General features: G+C 41.8%; 1 long non-coding RNA gene across 1 annotated transcript in view; it reads left to right on the top strand.

Annotated features, from left to right (window-relative positions):
- The window catches only part of LOC140197603 (uncharacterized), a 123,653-nt gene that overhangs the window by 27,406 nt on the left and 77,969 nt on the right, over positions 1–18,278 (top strand). The window contains exon 3 of the long non-coding RNA XR_011885972.1: positions 12,220–18,178. This is a non-coding gene — a long non-coding RNA (uncharacterized lncRNA). The remainder of the gene's footprint in view (positions 1–12,219; positions 18,179–18,278) is intronic.

The raw sequence follows: 18,278 nt of genomic DNA, 5'->3' as shown, positions 1-18,278 counted from the left end.
CTGAAAAGTTGTGAACGCAATTTAGCATTGCGCAATCTCCATTTCTAGATGTATGATGGAAAATAGGGTGACAAGTGGGGACATGTGATAATCTGTTTACCTACAGAGAAGTTTAACAAACATATGAAGTTAGTGACCAGATTACTTCTTTTGTTGGGGTTCATTGACGGATAATTGCATAAATTAAATTATGAATGGAGTCATATTCCTAATTGTTCCTAATCATCACCAGCTTGCAAGAGGATATGGACAGAATTCCCTTAACTAAAACATGCAGCATTGGAAGCATTTCTATCCCACAAATCAGTACAAATGCTATTATCATCCCAGTTCCTGTCATTTTGCTAGGAAATGCGCATAGACGATTATTAATTATATTTTAAGAATTGATTAATTGTCAAAGTCAATAGGTATTTAAAAATTATAAATAATTGTATCTTTAAAAGTATTCTAATTTTGGGTTTGTGATGTAAAGAAAATTGCTGTATGCTCTGGTTAAATTCTAGTGAGCTATTCAATGACAGAACAATGACTAATAAATAAAATGGATTAAACCTTATTGAAGGGGAGCTTGCTGAAAACATATTATAGACCTTACTTGCTTGATGCGTGCCCATTTCATTTTTCAGCTCTTGGGATATTATCAACTGGAAACTTATTTGAAGTTAAAGATGTACCAGAAATTATGGAAGGGCACAGAAAGTACACTAATTGGGACCTCTTCATTTATTATTTCTTTCTTAGCTTAGAAATCTCACCCTTATATTCATTGGTATCTTTTGTTAGGATCCGATTTATTCTAGCACTCAGTTGATTGCCTGATCTGTACTTGTCTAGTAGAGTGCTGTTTGACATATCATACAAGGTAAACTAGGTAAACTGGGTAACCCAATAATGAAGTGCACAACTCCTGTGAAAGATTCGGAGAAGGTACATAAGAAATAGGAGAAGGCTCCTCTTGCCTGCTCCACCATTCAATAAGATAATGTTGGTCTTTCACCACAGCTCTACTTTCCTTCATAGGAAAGATAACATGAACACACGATAAAAACCTGGTCATCCTGGCACAGTGGTGTGGTGGTGAGTGCAACACGATTACAGTGCCACTGACCCAGAGTTCGATTCCTGCTGCTGTCTGTAAGGAGTCTGACCCATCTCTCCGTGACCATGTGGGTTTCCCTCAGCTGCTCCATTTCCCTCCCACATCCCAAAGACAGATGGGTTAGTTGGTTAATTGGTCACATGGGTGTAATTGGACAGAAAGGGCTCTTTGAACCATGGGGGCCTGTTTGCTGTGCTGTGTCTCTAAAAAAACACATTTAAAACTGAGGTGCTTAGAAATGTTTTCATCCAGAGTGCGGTGGAATTCTCTGTCACAACTGTATCATTTCCTAGTTATTAGAGTCCAAAGTTGTATATAATATTTCTAGTTAACTCATTATTGCCATGTATTATCCATATTGGTGTTGGGGATCTTCAACCCATTGAAGGTGATGTGGGATCACAGAGGAATGAATGGAAAGTCAATGGGAGATTTTGGGAAAGCCATTCAAAAGGTATCTGATGTATCAAGAGAAATGACTACAGTTAAATAAAACATCTGGAAAACCATTAACTCCAATTAAAAATAAAAGGTCCATTTCAACAGCTACTTATCCTTTGTAAACTGATTTCAAATTGGTTGAATAATCAATTGAACTATAATCAAGTGGGTATTAAATAATTAAAGCTATTCTAGAAGAATGAGCCTGCAAACATCTTGAGACATTTTGAAATCAGTCACTCTCCAAAAATGGAATAAATGAGGATCTAAATAACTCCTGTCCCTTTCACAGGCAAAATGTCTTTGATTATATAAGCTTTATTTGAGGTGAGAAACCAATAACCAACATCTATTATGCATATTACAACTGGTCACTGTCCAAACTTGAGATGGTGAATATCTGTCTTGTTTCACAGCAAGCAGTGCTTTGAAAATAACTTTGCCTCGGTGCCAACAAGGCAAAAGGAGTTAATCTATCTTGACAATATCTCATCACAGAACATAGTGTTACCACTACTTGAAGCATGCATCAATGCAGAGGAACATTCTGGACAATTTAAACATATAAAAAAAAATCTTGGTGATATAAATGGTATTTGCCCTGTGATAGTTATGTACCAACCTGCCTAAAATTGCTGATGAAGGAATAAATTAAGAATGAAGCAAACATTTTCCCACTGATATTGCAACAGCATGCTTTGGATCTTAACTATTTAGAGAAGCTAGCAGATTTTATATCAATACCTGACAGTGTAAGTCGAAGGCCTAGAAAGTGTGAGGTCAAATGCAGGAGGAAAGAAGTGATGCATTTTGGGAGATCAAATGTGAAAAGAAAGGAGATAGCAAGTGGCAGGACACTTAGAGTATTGATATACAGAGGGATCTTGGGGTCCAAGTCCATAACTCAAAAAAAGTGCAACGCAAGAGTGGTTAAAAAAGGGTACACTATGCTTACTTTCATCATCAGGGCACTGAATATGAAAGTGGGCAAGTCATCTTGCAGAAGTATAAAATGTTGATTGGGCCACATTTGGAGCATTGTGTACACACGATAGGAAAGATTTGGAGACCTTGGAAAGGGACGCAGATCCACCAGGATGTTGTCTGGGACAGAGACTATTAGCTATGCTGAGAAATGGTTTTCTGTGGAGTTTTGAGGCTCAGGGATGCAAGACCTGACTGAAATCTATAAAGTTATGAGTGGTATTGATAGGATAGATCTCAGGGTGGAAATGTTAAATACCAGAAGGTCAGAGGAGGAAAGTTTAAAGGAAATTAGTGTGGCAGGTTTGTCTTTTACACAGCGTGGTAGGTGTATGGAACAGACTGCTGGCAGAGGAATGGAGGTGTCTAGAATTACAATATATCAGAGGCATTTGGACAGACATATCTGAACAGACATTCCCTGAAGAGACATGGTCCACATGCAGGCAGATGGGATTAGCTTAGGATGGCAATATAGTCACCAGAGACATGAAGGATTGAAGGACTTGTTCCTGTGCTGTTCTGTTGCAAACCAGTGGGGATTGTTAAAATATAGTAAAATTAGGACTTAGAAGCCAGGGCAGCATTAATTAATGTTGGCAGAAATGTGATGGTCTCTGGCTCCAACCTTACATGTATATTAGGCTGAAAGCATACAGCCCTTCATGGGAGCTGCAGGCTGTTTAATAAGCATGAGATAATTGGTTAATTGGTGCAACTTTGTAAAAGTCATTTACATTTAACAATGCATCCAAGGATTTCACAGACTTTCTAAAGCTCGCCACTGAGAAAGTGATGGTTATTGAGAAGTCTGAAAAAAAGTTCTATAAAAACTGTAACGAATACTTTTGGTTCACAGCTGCTTTCTTTTCTACTGCTGAGGCTGGATGTCGTGACAGTTTGCTGAGCTTGCCATCTCTCTGAATCGGATCAGACTGGTTAGAGTTACTACTCCCTCAAATGGGAGCTCAAAAAAGCAGGAAGATAAACGTCACCAGACGAACAGGTTTCGAGGGAACAAAGCTGGAGGAACTGAATAGAAGGGAGTGGAGAAAAGTGCTCTGAGGGGAGCGGCGGAGGGATGGTGGGGGGAGCATGCAGAAAGCTCTAGGATCTTTGGGCAGAGGCTGAGGGTCTTTGAGGGTCAGGAGAGGTGTGTGTGCTGTTCTGCTAGGTGACCTCAGAGTGACGGACAGACTGGTTGGTATACAGGACACATGGAGGACAGGCAGAGGCTGAATGAGTGATACCTATTGAAGCACACCTACATAATGCATAGCCTGGGGTCAGAAACAAGGTGCACCTTTAGGCAGCACGGTTCCCTTCCATTCAGAAGGGGCAGAACTGTTCACAGGCAGCGTAAATTTAGTCAGTCCCATCTATGGGTAGTAGTCTACAAAATACCCAGGGCATCTTCAAGGGGTGATGTCTCAGAAAGGCAGCGTCCATTATTAAGGACCTCCAGCACCCAGGGCATGCCCTTTTCTCACTGTTACCACCAGGTAGGAGGTACAGAACCCTGAAGGCACAAACTCAGCGATTCAGGAATAGATTCTTTCCTTCAGCCATCCGATTCCTAAATGGACATTGAACCCGTGAGCACTACCTGGCTTTTTAAATATATATTATTTCTGTTATTGCATGAATTTTAATCTAGTTAATATACATATACTGTAATTTATTTATTTATTTTTCTTCTTCTATATTATGCATTGTACTGAACCGCTGTTGCTGCTAATTTAACAAATTTCACGACACATGCCAGTGATAATGAACCTGACCCTGATTCTGATTCTGAGCAACGCATGAGATGGCACCCAGCCTCCAAGGCAGTCGTGCTGCTGGAGAAAGCAGTGAAATAAAGGGAGTGCAGAGTGAAAACTGATTGCTCTTCCCCTTCCCCCTCTCCTTCTCTCTCTCCTTCCCTGCTGCCACCTGACATCCAGTCGCCGAGGCAGACCCACCAGCAGAATCTAAACTCGGCAGTCTGCAGGAGTTTGGAGCTTGGCACTGACACTGAGTTAAGTCTGGAAACACGAGAGCTCTTATGGGATGGAGATGGCAGCCGAGAAGAGGCCCAGGGTTTAAGTAGTGCTGTAATCTGACAAGTTAGCAATTGAATTGTCTGGCATGAATAAGCTCTTTATATCACACCTTAGCAATATGTTGGCACATTGTTCTGTTGGCAAATCAGGTGCTGTGGTAGCCTCACACTATAAAGGAATTCTGAAACAAATACAGTAACCTCATTTAAGTATCATAATAAATTTTATAATTTGTTCCAGCAAATATTTTAAATAAGGGAACCCATCCAAAATGCTGGGCAATATAATCCTAGATGAAGTAGTAACCCATCAACTACCCCATCCATGAGCTTGCGCCCATCCAGTAAACAACAATACTAGATCTTTATGCCCTTCGTTTGTAAGTGAAGTGGAGAACTGAATCTTTAAGTGAGAGTATCTTCTCAAACTTTTCAGTAAATATTGCCGTCCAAAGGTAAAACATTTTTGGTAAAAAAATATATATTTATGCTTCAAGGGAAGAAATATGTAATCAGACCTTTGACACACTTCTTTATTCTTTACCCCTCTTCCAGAGCAGACCCAGACACTCTGCATGTCTAAGTGTAGTTTATCTTCCAAAATCTCATCAGAATTTCCTTTTCCTGCAGGATTCTGCTGTTGGATTTATCAAAGCCAGCCTATGTGCAGAAACTCCACTGATAATTCCTAGTCAAAGTACCCCAAATGCAAAAATGTGCACAAATATTTGAATGTTCTAGGTTTGCTGATTCTACTTGCTGGGTTTGGCTTAACTAAGTCACACAATAACAGTACAATCTTTAGAGCAAGATATTTTTAAACCTGTTTTCTTTAATTTCTATACTCTGATAAAGAAGGAGTCATTTTTCGGCTTGGCACTAAAGTGATGTTGGATTTGTATGATGAAGTTCTGATAAATCTACCTTCAGGGACACTGGCACCAGCGTTTGCCTGTTGCTGAGCAGATGTCTGAGTGGGAGGAGCAGCAGGTCTTGTCAGAAGCTGGCCAGCACTGTCGATGCATGCCTAACGCTGAGAAAGCAGCCTCCAACCCTGGATTGGTGGAATGCCGACCAATCGCTTATTCAGACAGGCCACAGACAGAAACATGTAGAGCTGGCGGCTCTCAACTGAGGCCCGCTGAGCATGAACATTTTTCTGACAACAGGACCTAGGAGGCAGTGGTTATTGTCACTGCTGATATTTATATTTGTTCCTCTAATATTAACTTCTCAGACAGAGCGGCAACAAATTAAAATCCCAACGTTATCATATAAAACAGCACGCAGTGACATTCTGCAGGCACACTCAGACAGTGTGCAGGCACTAAACATTCATGTGTGTACACCTAATAGTTCTAGTTCCAAGCAAGATTAATAAATTTTGCATTATTGCAATTTAAACCTAAATGCTTATTGCAGAGACCAATAACAATATTATTTGCCTCGTCCAAGAGGGACCTGGAACACCTTTAATGCTATCTGCAGTTGTATGTGAAAAGTACTACAGCTTGGAAGAAGATGAGTCACAGAGATATAATATGGTTTCAGTTTATTCAGATGAAAATAATTTTGATCTTTTACTAGCCCTCCAGTTTCTGCCAATAAAACAATGGTCACTTCACATAAGGCATCATAAGCTGAAGAGCTGGTGCAGGGTCAGGAATTCTTATTCTTGGACCGTTGGGATCTCTTCTATGGCAGAGGTGACCTTTACAGGATGGATAAGATACACTTGAACTGGAGAGGGACCAATATCCTGGCAGATAAATTTGATAGTGTACACAGGAGGTTTGAAACTAGATTGGCAGGGATGGGAATCTGAGCAGGAGCAGGTCATGGGATAAAGCAAAGAACAAGTTTAGTAACCAGGAGCCAGGGGCACAGTAAAGATAGTGAAAGGAATACCCTGTTAACCTACATTAACAGGTAAGGTGAATGGATTGACAGCATCAATTTGTTGTGAGGACTGGGGAGTTATAGCTATGACAGAAACATGGCTGAGAGAAGGGCAGCTTAATATCTCAACCACAATATCCCTTGTCAGTCAAGCTTCCCCAAACTTGCCAGGTTTACCCTTCACACAGTCCAAAGACTTACCGGTTGCTAGGTTAATTGGTCATTGTAAACTGTCCCATGATTAGGTTAGGATTAAATCTGGGGATAGCTGGGTAGCGCAGCTCGGAGGGCTGGAAGAGCCAATTCTGTGTTGTATCTGTGTGATATTAAACCTGATTCTGATTCTAATGTTATGGGATACAGATGCTTTTCAGGCATGACAGAGGTATGGGTAAGCAAAGAGGGGATTTCTCTTTATGATTGGGAGGACATAATTGAATCATGTAAGGACAACATTCTCAGGGGATTTCCAGCGTGATCACATGGGAACAACTTGGAAACAAAAAAATGGAGGATTACTTTGATGGGTCTGTATTATAGACCCCTCCCCCATTCGTCAGTAGGAACTTGAGGAGGAGGCGTGTAGAAAAACAATTGCTCATGGTTGTAAGAATAATAGGATTATATTAGTGGGAGATTTTAATTTCCCTGGGAGTGAAAGGGCCACCCAAAGTGTTAAGGGTCAGAACAGGGTGGAATTTGTGAAATGTGTCCAGAAAAGTTTCCTGAGTCGGGAGAGTACATCACTGGACCTTTTCTTCGGGAACAATGTAGGGCAAGTAACAGAAATGGCATTCAGGGTGCACTTAGCGCTATTATAATTCCATTATTCACTTACTTTTAAGAGAGTGATAGCAAAGGTCCGTAGGTTAGGGTATTAAACTAGAGTAGGGTCTAAGTTTGGGGGAACTAGGCATGATCGAGCAGAGGTCGGTTGAGTGAGCCTGTTTGAAAGAAAAGGAAAGGAATGAATAGCAAGTGAGAGGTTTTTAAGTGTGCTATCAAATGTCTGGGAACAGCATGCTCTTTTTAGGGTGAAGGATAAACCTGGCATTTAGAGAACCATGGCTGACAAAGGATCTTGAGGGTCTGGTTTAAAAAAGAAGGAAGCATACCCTGGGTTTAGGAGGCTGGGATTAAGTGAATCCTTTGATTACTAGAAAAAGATTAAAACTACTTTTAAGAGGAAAATCAGAGTCCAAAGAGAAGGTACGAGCTGAATCTGACAGTTAAGGCAAATCCTGGAGTTTCAATAGCTATATGAAGACTGCGGAGCCACCAATGTCTTGAGTGACAATAGATGGGTGGAATTTTTATTGAATATTTCTCTTTGGTTTTTACTGAGCAGAAAATAATAGTTGTTCAAGAGATAAGGGAAAATAGTGGAGATGTTTTGGAGGAAATTCATATTACCATGGAGGAAATATTTGCAACCTTACAGTGAAATAAGATGGAAAATTCCCCACGGCCAGACCAAATGCAACCTCAGGCACTTTGGAAGGCAAGAGAAGGAATTGTGGAGTCTCTTATAGCCATTTTTGCTTCATTAACTACTGGTGAAGTTCCTGAAGACTAGAAGTTCGCGAATGTTTGTTGTGAAATCCCTTTTTTACTGGGAGTCTCTAACTCGCTAACAGCCACTGGGCTCTGCAGTGAGAAAATTACCTTCCTCAGGCTCCATACATTTAGGGTGCCTACGAATTTGACCTGCCAAACTCAGGAGATTGTGATGTCTCACCCACTCAAACCATGGCTTGATTAACTGCCCCATGCAATTACTGTGGACATGAAATAACAAATTGTACACAATTATAAAGAAAGTATATTTATGAACATTAACTTAACCAAAGAGTTAGTAAAGAAAAGAAAAGAAAGAAAAAGGGCCTATTACAATTAAACAGTCAAATGTGCACAAGTTGGAGCTCAAATCTTACAAAAACCATATTCAACAAAACTCGGTAGAACTCCACACTTTGGGCTCTATCGAATCGTGCATTCCCACTGGATCAAATCCTATAGCTGGTTCTCTCCAGCTTCTTCGCTCGTCATCTCCCCCCTAAAGACCTCGACCCACCTTAGTGTCCCTCATAAAGCCTCTCCCCCCCCCCGTTCTCTAGAACCTTCTCCCAGTTCCACCATCCTGATTGGATGACTCACATTCCTAAACATCCTTTATCTTTAATGGTAAACCAAACAGGCTGAAAGCAGAACAGACTGCTCTCACAGAACTGCTAAAATGAAATAGCTATGGCACAGTAGTAAAAATGTGAACCAGGTGGCTTCAATTGTTTAGGAACATTGGCAAGGATGAGCCAGGGAACTACAGGTTAGACATCTTGACTTCACTAGTGAGGGCTTCACTGGAGGGAATTCTGAGGGATAGGATCTACCAGCATTTGGTTAGACAGAGTCTAATTGGCAGGGGTCCGCATGGCTGTATGTGTGGAAAGTTGTGCTTGACAAAATTTTTGAGAGTTTTTTGAAGAGGTAAGCAAAAAGATAGATGAGGGTAGAACAGTGGATGTTGCCCACTTAGACTTTAGTAAGCACTTTGACAAAGTCCCACATGGTGGGTCGGTCTGGAAAGTTAAGGCCCTGGAATCTAAGGGAGAGCCAGTTAAGTGGATTTAAAATTGGCGCAGAGCTAGGAAGCAGAGGGTGGTGGTTGAAGGTTGTTGGAATGGGGGCCAGTGACTAATGGTGAGCTGTAAAGACCCTTGTTATTTATATAAATGATTTGGATGGATGTCAACATCTCTGAAGATCTATCCTGGGTCCAACATATTGATGCAATTACAAAGAAGGCAACCATATTTCATTCGGAGTTTGAGGAGGTTTGGAGGTTTGAGGAAATCTGTAAAAATTTTAGCAAATTTTAGCAAATTTCTACGGATGTACTTTGGAGAGCATTTTGATTGGTTGCATCATTATCAGGAACGGAGGCACCAATGAACAAGATCAGAAAAAGCTGTTGAGGGTTGTAAACTCAGCCAGCTGCATCATGGGCACGAGCCTCCCCAGCACAAGGACATACTATGACTCTGTATAGTAAGAAAATAAAGTTAATTAACCACGAAATCAAACAAAGTTATGCTAAAATAGGGGCAAATTTTATATTCATGAAGCCCCACACAAATGATATTGGCACAGTAATGATCATGCGTTTCCACACTCAATAAGAAATAGATTCTCTTCGTAGGGAGCTGGACAGGTATTCTTAAAAGAATACTTCTCTATTTCCCAGCAGATGGTCTGGGAGCTAGGAAACACCGGAATGAGGCACAGGGTTGGAAAAGTCACCGGGGCCTGCTCAAGTGTATTCTGGACATTGTAGGAAAAGTAGCGAAGAAACTGCTGGGGCCCTTGCAGAGATTTTTGTATCTTCCTTAGGCATGGGTAAGTTACTAGCAGACTAAAAGCAGAACAGACTGCTCTCACAGAATTGCTAAAATGAAATACCTATGGCACAGTAGTAAAAATGTGGTTAATGTTGTGCTTTTTTTTAAAGCAGGGCTGCAAGGACAAGACAGGAACTACAGGCCAGTGAGTTGAACGTCAGTGGTGGGAAAGTTAATTTATTTAGGGATACAATACAGAATAGGCCCTTTGGCCTAACTAATCACACTGCCAGCAACCCCAGCCTAATCACAGGACAATTTACAATTACCAATTAACTGCCAACCAGTATGTCTTTGACCTGTGGGAGGAAATGTGCACCCGGAGGAAATCCACCAGCTCACAGGAAGGACATACGAACTTCTTTTAGGGGATACTGGGCATGAACTCTGAACTACAACAAGGACCTAGGTCAATTAGGCAAGTAAACAGGGGAATGGCAGGTGGAATTTAACTCTGATAAATGTAAAATGATGCAAATTGGGATGTTAAAGCTGGGTAGGACTTACAGAAAGAACGGCAGGGGTCTGGTAAGTGTTGCAGAACAGAGAGGCCTAGAGTACAACTACATTGTTCCCTGAAAGTGGTGACCCAGGTGGTCAAGGTAGTGAAGTTTTTGACGTGCCTGCCTTCATTGGATGAGGCATTGAGGTGCCATGTTACAGTTGTATGGGATGTTGGTGCGAACGTTCTTGGTCTACTGTGCATGTTTCTTGTTGCCACACTACAGGAACAACGTGATTAAGCTAGAGAGGGTGCAGAAAAGATTCACAAGGATGTTGCTGGGACTGGAGGGTTCACTTTTACATAGGCTAGGGCTGTTTTCCCTGGAGCAAAGGAGGCTGAGAAGTGACCTTATAGACATTTATAAAGTCAAAAGGGGCAGTCTTTTTCCTAGGGTAGGGGAGTCTAAAGCTAGAAGCCGTAGGTAATGGTGCGATGGGAAAGATTGAAAGGGCAATTCAGCAGGTTTTTCCACACGCGTACTTGGAAAGATCACCTCACCTGGAAGGACAGTTTAGGGACCTGAATAGTAGTGAGGGAGGAGGTGTAGGGGGAGGTGTAGCACTTGTTCCGCTTGCAAGTATAAGTGCCAGGAGGGAGATCAGTGGAGAGGAACGAATGGACAAGGGAATTGTGTAGGGAGTGATCCCTGTGGAAAGCAGAAGCGGGGGGAAGGGCGGGGAGGGAAAGATGTGCTTGATGGTGGGATCCCGTTGGAGGTGGTGGAAGTTTCGGAGAACTATGTGCTGGACGTGGGGGCTGGTAGGGTAGTAGTTGAGAACAAGAGGAACCCAATCTCTGGTAGTGTGGCGGGAGGATGGAGTAAGAACAGACATGTGAAATGGAAGAGATGCAGATGAGGGCAGTGTTGATGATGGAGGAAGGGTCACCCCTTCTTTGAAGGAGAAGGACATCTCCTTCGTTCTGAAATGAAAAGCCTCATCCTGAGAGCAGATGTGGCAGAGACAGGAATTGAGAGAAGGGGTTGGTGTTTTTACAAGCAACAGGATAGGAAGAGGTATAGCCTAGGCCAGCATTGACAAGTTGGGTTGAATGGCCTGTTTTGTGTTGTTTCACTCCATGACTTCACAAAATATAACAAGAATTCTGCTGAGAGTCAACTTTGATTATATACACAATTATGCCAGTTTCTGCATGCTTCACTCAATTAAGTTACAGCAATTCTAGTAATTACCATGCATAAGAGCCCAAGATTACAGTCATTTTCCTTGCATCTGTTGGCTAAAAGCCCAAGCCCCGTTTTGTGCTGTGCTGAGTTGGAAAACAAGTCTACAGATCCTTGTGTTTGGACTGTGTACACAGACTGAGCTGTTGGCCCTGATAGTATTCACCTTAAGGTGCTAATAATGATAGCTACCTTATTCTAACCACTGGCTCGTGCACTTAGATGTTCAGTGAGGTCTCCAAGTGTTCTCCGTGACCCATGTGATGCAAATACAAAAGGAGAGAACAGCAAGTCAGAATCAGAAAACTGCAGCACTAATCACTTCTTTACAATGGATTATTAACATTTCCGCCAGTCACGGAATCCAAAAGGTATTGTACTTTTCAGACTAAAACTCAGCCTTCAACCCACTACGTCTGTGCTTTGCTGGTTCATTGAAAGAGATATTATTTATGTCCTTAGTTACCTCCTGCTCAATGTGGTCTACAAACTTGTAAGCTCCCTTTTCTCAGCTTCTGCATTATGGTATCAGGCTGTACCATCTTTTCAGGCATTATGTTCAGATTTCTTACTGGAAAAAGATGTCTCCTTTCTAGATCTGTGATCCATGATTTTTAAAAAAATATAATCAATGATCTCTTGTTTCTTATCCATGCATTACAGAGAATGGATTTCAATACCATCATCCCCTCAAAACGAAAATGACCTCCAAGGCCTTGGCCTCAAAACCTCCTTGTGAAAATAGAGCCTCAATTTCCTCACTTGCAGACCCCAGTCAGTTCGGATTGGTAACAACATCACCTCCACAATCACCATCAGCACCGGTGCACCACAAGGCTGTGAACTTAGCCCCCAGCTCTGCTTGCTTTATACTTACGACTGAGGCCAAGCACAACTCCAATGCCACACTTAAGTTTGCTGACGACACGACTGGCACCGGCCGAATCAAAGGCAGTGGTGAATCAGTGTGAGGGAAAGTGAAAATCTAGCTGAGCAGTGCCACAACAACAACACCCAATGTCATCCAGCCTAAGCAGCTGATAATTGTCTACAGGAGGAAACCAGAGATCCACGAGTCAGTTTTCACCAGATCAGAGGTGGAGAGGGTCAGCAACTTTTAATTCGTCGGTGTTATTATTCCAGAGGATCTGTCCTGGTGCCATTACAAAGAAAGCATCACAGCGCCTCTACTTCCTTAGAAGTTTGTGAAGATTCAGCATGTCATTTAAAACATTGACAAACTTCTATAGATAACACAGTGATGAATATATTGGCTGCTTGCACAAATGCTCTTGATCAGAAAAGCTTACAAAAAGAGGTGGATACAGCCCAGTACATCACGGGTAAAGCCCTCCTCACCATCGAGCACATCCACACGGAGCGCTGTCACAGGAAAGCAGCATCCATCATCAAGGACCCCCACCATCCAAGGCCATGCTCTCTTCCCGCTGCTGTCATCAGGATGGTGGTACAGGAGCCTCAGGGCTCAACACCAGGTTCAGAAACAGTTATTACTCGTCAACCATCAGGCTCTTTGAAGCAAGGAAATAACAACTTCACTCAACCCCATCATTGAACTGTTCCCCACAACCTATGGACACCCTTTCAATGACTCTTCTCATTCTTGATATTTATTGCTTATTTACTTATTATTTTGTTTTCTTCTTTCTATATCCATAGTTTGCTGTCTTTTGGACATTGGTTTTTTGTCCATCTGTGTGTGCGGGCTTTCATTGGCTCTAGTGTTTATTTGCATTTACTGTGAATGCCCACAAGAAAATGAATCTCAGGGTTGTATATGGTGACATATGTACTTTGGTGATAAACTTACTTTAAATGTGAACTTCTATCAAAATATTTTATTTGCAGTACAAGAGAAAGGATATCTTACCGTAACTGCACAGGGCCTTGGAGTACTAAGTGTAATTTTGGTCTCTGTGCTTTGGAAAGGTAGCATTTATCATAAATAGAAAAATAATCCAGATGGATCTAATGAGAGAGTTACAGGAGCTGAATTTGTTGGGCTTAAGGAAATGTGGAATGGGAGGGGCAATTTAGTTGCCGTTTAAAAAAAAGAAAGAAAAAAGAGTAACTGAAGGCTTGCACAGTAGTCACACTTCCAGTGACTAAAGTTCAGTCCCAGTCAGACAGTGCTGTCTATTCAGAACTTGCTCTTCCTGTGACTGTAGGTTTCCCATAAAACATAGGAGCAGAATTAGGGCATTCGATCAGAGTCTGCTGCATCGTTGGATCAAAGCCAATTCGTTTTTGCTCTTAACCCCATTCTCCTACTTTGTCCCCATAATCTTTGATGCACTTATAAATTGAGTACCTATTAGCCCCTGTTGAATATACCCAATGACTTCTGTGGCAATTAATTTCAGATTCACAACCCTCTGGCTGAAGAAATTTCTCCTCATCTTTGTTCTAAAAGGATATTTTGTACTTTATGGCTGTGCCCTCTGGTTGGAGACTCTTGTTGGAAACATCTTCTCCACATTCAGTTTACCTAGGCCTTTCAATATGTGGTAGCTTTAAATGAGTTCCCCTCATTCTTCTACACTCCAGCAAGTACAGGTCCTCATCAAATGCTCCTCATACATCAACCCTTTCATTCCCGGGATCATTCTCCTCTGGACCCTTTCCAATGCCAGCACATCCTTTTTGGGGTTCAGAATTTCTCAGTATACTCCAAATCTGGTCGACTAATGCCTTAAAGACTCAGCCTTACATCCTTGCTTTTATATTCTAGCCCTCAAAGTAAGATTCAAAAAAAGATTCAAAGATTCAAAAAACTTTATCTCTGCGGGGCAGAATGAGACAGCGTTTCATAAATAAATGCTGGCACTGCATTTGCCTTCCTTATTACTGACTCAGCCTGAGAAGTAATCTTTCAAGAATTGTGCACTAGAGCTCCCAAGTCTCTCTGCATCTCCAGATTCTGAGTTAGCTCCCCATTTAGAAAATATTGTACACCTTTATTCCTTCTATCAATGTGCACGGCCATACAATCCCGACACCGTAATCCAACTGCCAATTCTTTGCCCATTCCCTTAATCTGTCCAAGTCCTTCTGCAGGCTCTGTTTTCTTAACGTAACCTGACCTGACCCTTTCCCACTCTGCCTTTTGCCCATCACCCAATTTTCTCTCCATTCTCATATCTCCTGGAATTTCTTGCTTCCTTCTACATGCCAAATGTATGGGTTGGAAGGTTAATCAGCCTGTGAAAATTGTCTCCAGTGCTTCGGTGAGTTGATAAGAATATAGGGAGAATAGGTAACATGGAACACGTAGTGAAATGGAGTTTACACTGTGAGCTTGTATGGGCTGGAATGGCCACTATCTATAACAAATATGGAAGGCAAGTTGTGTCAGATAAGGAGCTGGTGAAAATTATTGATGGGCCAAGTATACAACATGATCTTTGTTCCAAATACAGGGCAACTTGGACAGCAAGTTACTGATTTCTGTAAAGGAAAATATAAAGTGTAACTTATTCCATAATGTTCGTAGATACTGTTACAATCACTGTTATTTCTACTGTCATAGTTGGACTGGTAAGTAAATAGTTGGTCATGTCACTCGTCTGAGTTCTACTGGTACCATGTAACCCAGTACTACCTGTCCCATGGTCGGGTGGTCGGCGACTAAACCGGCTCCCCCACCAGGCTTGCCTGCTGAGGAGGGTGGCTAGACACCCTGCAGGATGAAAAACAAGACCTGTCAAAGGGCGGACGAACCCTCTCGTAGGGTCAACGGCCATCTAGCAAACACGTGCCGTGAAGCGCGGAAAGGGCATCCCTTGCATCGAAGCTTGGTCTGGCCATTCACTGCAACAGAACTTCCCCCAGCCGTCTTGGACCCCACCATGCCGCTGGATCTGGGAGGGGATGTCGAGAGGGTGGGTCTGGACCTGTGCAACCCCCTACTCACCTAAAATCCACTCACACACACGCTGTTCCTTTCTGAGGAGTGGGGTATAAACTCCACTAATTGACTGAAAGAAACCATCATCATCCTATGGGATGGATAGCCAGAGAGAGAGAGAGAGAGGGTAAGTAAATAGTTTTCCAATAAATTTCAACAGCACAGCACAGCTAAACATTGTGCAACATAGTAGTTTCTAAGCCCCTATTAATTGAATGTGACAAGGAGAAAAGAAAAATTATTTGAGTATCATGAAAAAGCAATATGCAAAATGCTGAAGTAGCTATGGTCTGATATCATATGTTGAATTCCCTCAATGGGAAGTTATGAAAATGATTTTCTTTGAAACAGCAGAGACTGAGAGGAGGCCTGTGAAACGTCTAAGATTATGAAAAGCACATATAGGATGGATAGCAAATAACTTTCTCCCAGGGTCGAAATATCCAATATTAAATGGGATGCATAAAATGAGAGTGGGTAATTTCAAAGGAGGTGTGCTGGGCAAGTTCTTTTTAGACATACACACAGACTGGTGAATGCATGGGGTGGTAATGGAAGCGAATACGACAGAGGCATTTAAAAGGCTGTCAGGTAGGCAGAGAATGGAGGGATGCATTTGCAGGGGAATTGGCTTAGTTTGGCATTTAATTAGTTCAGCACAACATCATCGGCTGAGGTGCATGTTCCTATGCTGCACTGCCCTATGTGCTATAATTACAAAGGAGAATAAAATCTGTCATTAACAACAGAATAAGCCAGGCAAGCAGGAACTAGAAACAAAACAAGGTAAAAAAGAGTGAGAAACAGTGTAAGAGGCCGGTGTATAATTGGCTATCACTAGTGAAGCAATCCACTTGCGATAAGTGCGGCCATTTGTGAGACAATTGGGAAAATATTGAAGGGATTAGATTTCTTTGATTCACAAAGGCTCCATCACCCAATTATACCTGCTTGGACCTTCATAAAGCTTTGATGCTAGGCTTTGTGATTGAGTTGCAATGCTGAATAATTTGTGTTAGCAAATCACTTATGAAAAGACAAGCATATGGAGCTGGGTAAGAAGTGGTTCCCAGCAACATTCCCCTCTATTCGTGGCATGGTGTGAAGACAATAACCTATCCCTCAATGTCAGCAAGACGAAGGAATAGGTTGTTGACTTCAGAAGGATTAGCGGACCTCACAACCCCATTTACATCAGTGGTGTGCAAGTGGAACAGGTCAAAAGCTTTAAGTTCCTTGGGGTCAATATCACAAATGACCTGACTTGGTCCAACCAAGCAGAGTCCACTGCCAAGAAGGCCCACCAGCACCTTTACTTCCTGAGAAAACTAAAGAAATTTGGCCTGTCCCCTAAAGCCCTCACTAATTTTTATAGATGCACTGTAGAAAGCATTCTTCTAGGGAGCATCACAACCTGGTATGGAAGTTGTCCTGTCCAAGACCGGAGGAAGCTGCAGAAGATTGTGAACATGGCGCAGCATATCACACAATCCAATCTTCCGTCCTTGGACTCACTTTACACCGCACGCTGTCAGAGCAGTGCTGCCAGGATAATCAAGGACACGACCCACACAGCCAACACACTTTTCGTTCCTCTTCCCTCCAAGAGAAGGCTCAGGAGCTTGAAGGGTCGCACGGCCAGATTTGGGAACAGCTTCTTTCCAACTGTGATAAGACTGCTGAACAGATCCTGACCCGGATCTGGGCCGTACCCTCCAAATATCCGGACCTGCCTCTCGGTTTTTTTTGCACTACCTTACTTTCCCTTTTCTATTTTCTATTTATGATTTATAATTTAATTTCTTAATATTTACTATTGAATTGTACTCCAGGGGGCACAAAGTGCAGAATCAAATATCGCTGTGATGATTGTACGTTCTAGTATCAATTGTTTGGCGACAATAAAGTATAAAGTATAAAGTATTCTCAGAACATTTTCAGGAATAAACATTATAAAAAATCAATGAGTAGGAAGAAATGTTCATTCATGTATTCTATTGCTTTCTTATTGAATAGTAGTAAACACTTAAAGTGTGTCTTCCATCCAGGTGACTGGAAATGGGAAAAAAATAATTGTATTCAGATGTATTGCTTTACTTTGAAATGTTCCACAAGCCACAGGTTTGCTTCTAACGTAAACAGATTTCAAAGTACAATTCTGATTCACATTGTTATCTTATGATAGGCCTGAGTAATATTTTCAATGAGCTGGACCACAATTACATAAAAGTTTAGCAATATTCCTCATTAAAAGAATTGAATTCACAACACGGAAACAGGACTCTGGAATAGAAGTCTACTTGATTTCAGTTTTTAACCTTTTCAGGATTTGTACAGTGTTGTGAAGTGGCCATAATACATTGTGCCAATTTAATTTTCTGATCAACATCAATAGACTGATACCTAAATTCTACTCATGGGTACACAGATAGACACATTAATCCATTGACTATAAACACCAACATAAAAACAGGAACAGTTGCTCAGTCTTTAACAAATCTGTCTGTCTCTAGTTCTGCATCGCGTGCCAAATGGCAGAAATGTCTTCTTAATGTATTGGCATGGAAGCTCACCAGCACCGCTACATCCTCGGGAGGCTAAAGAAAATTGGCATGTCTCCATTGAACCTCACCAATTTTTTAATTGATGCACCATCTATCCAGATGCATCACAACTTGGTATAGAAAGTGTAAGGTATGGATCTATTTCATTTAGAGCAATTACACCCCCCCACCCTCCTTAGCACTACATAGTGATCTGTTGTCTGTGCCTAAACATGTGCATTGTCTCTGTC

Source organism: Mobula birostris, chromosome 5, assembly GCF_030028105.1.
Source record: "Mobula birostris isolate sMobBir1 chromosome 5, sMobBir1.hap1, whole genome shotgun sequence".
In the NCBI taxonomy this organism is placed as follows: Eukaryota; Metazoa; Chordata; class Chondrichthyes; order Myliobatiformes; family Myliobatidae; genus Mobula; species Mobula birostris.
This window is presented reverse-complemented; position numbering and strand designations above follow the sequence as displayed.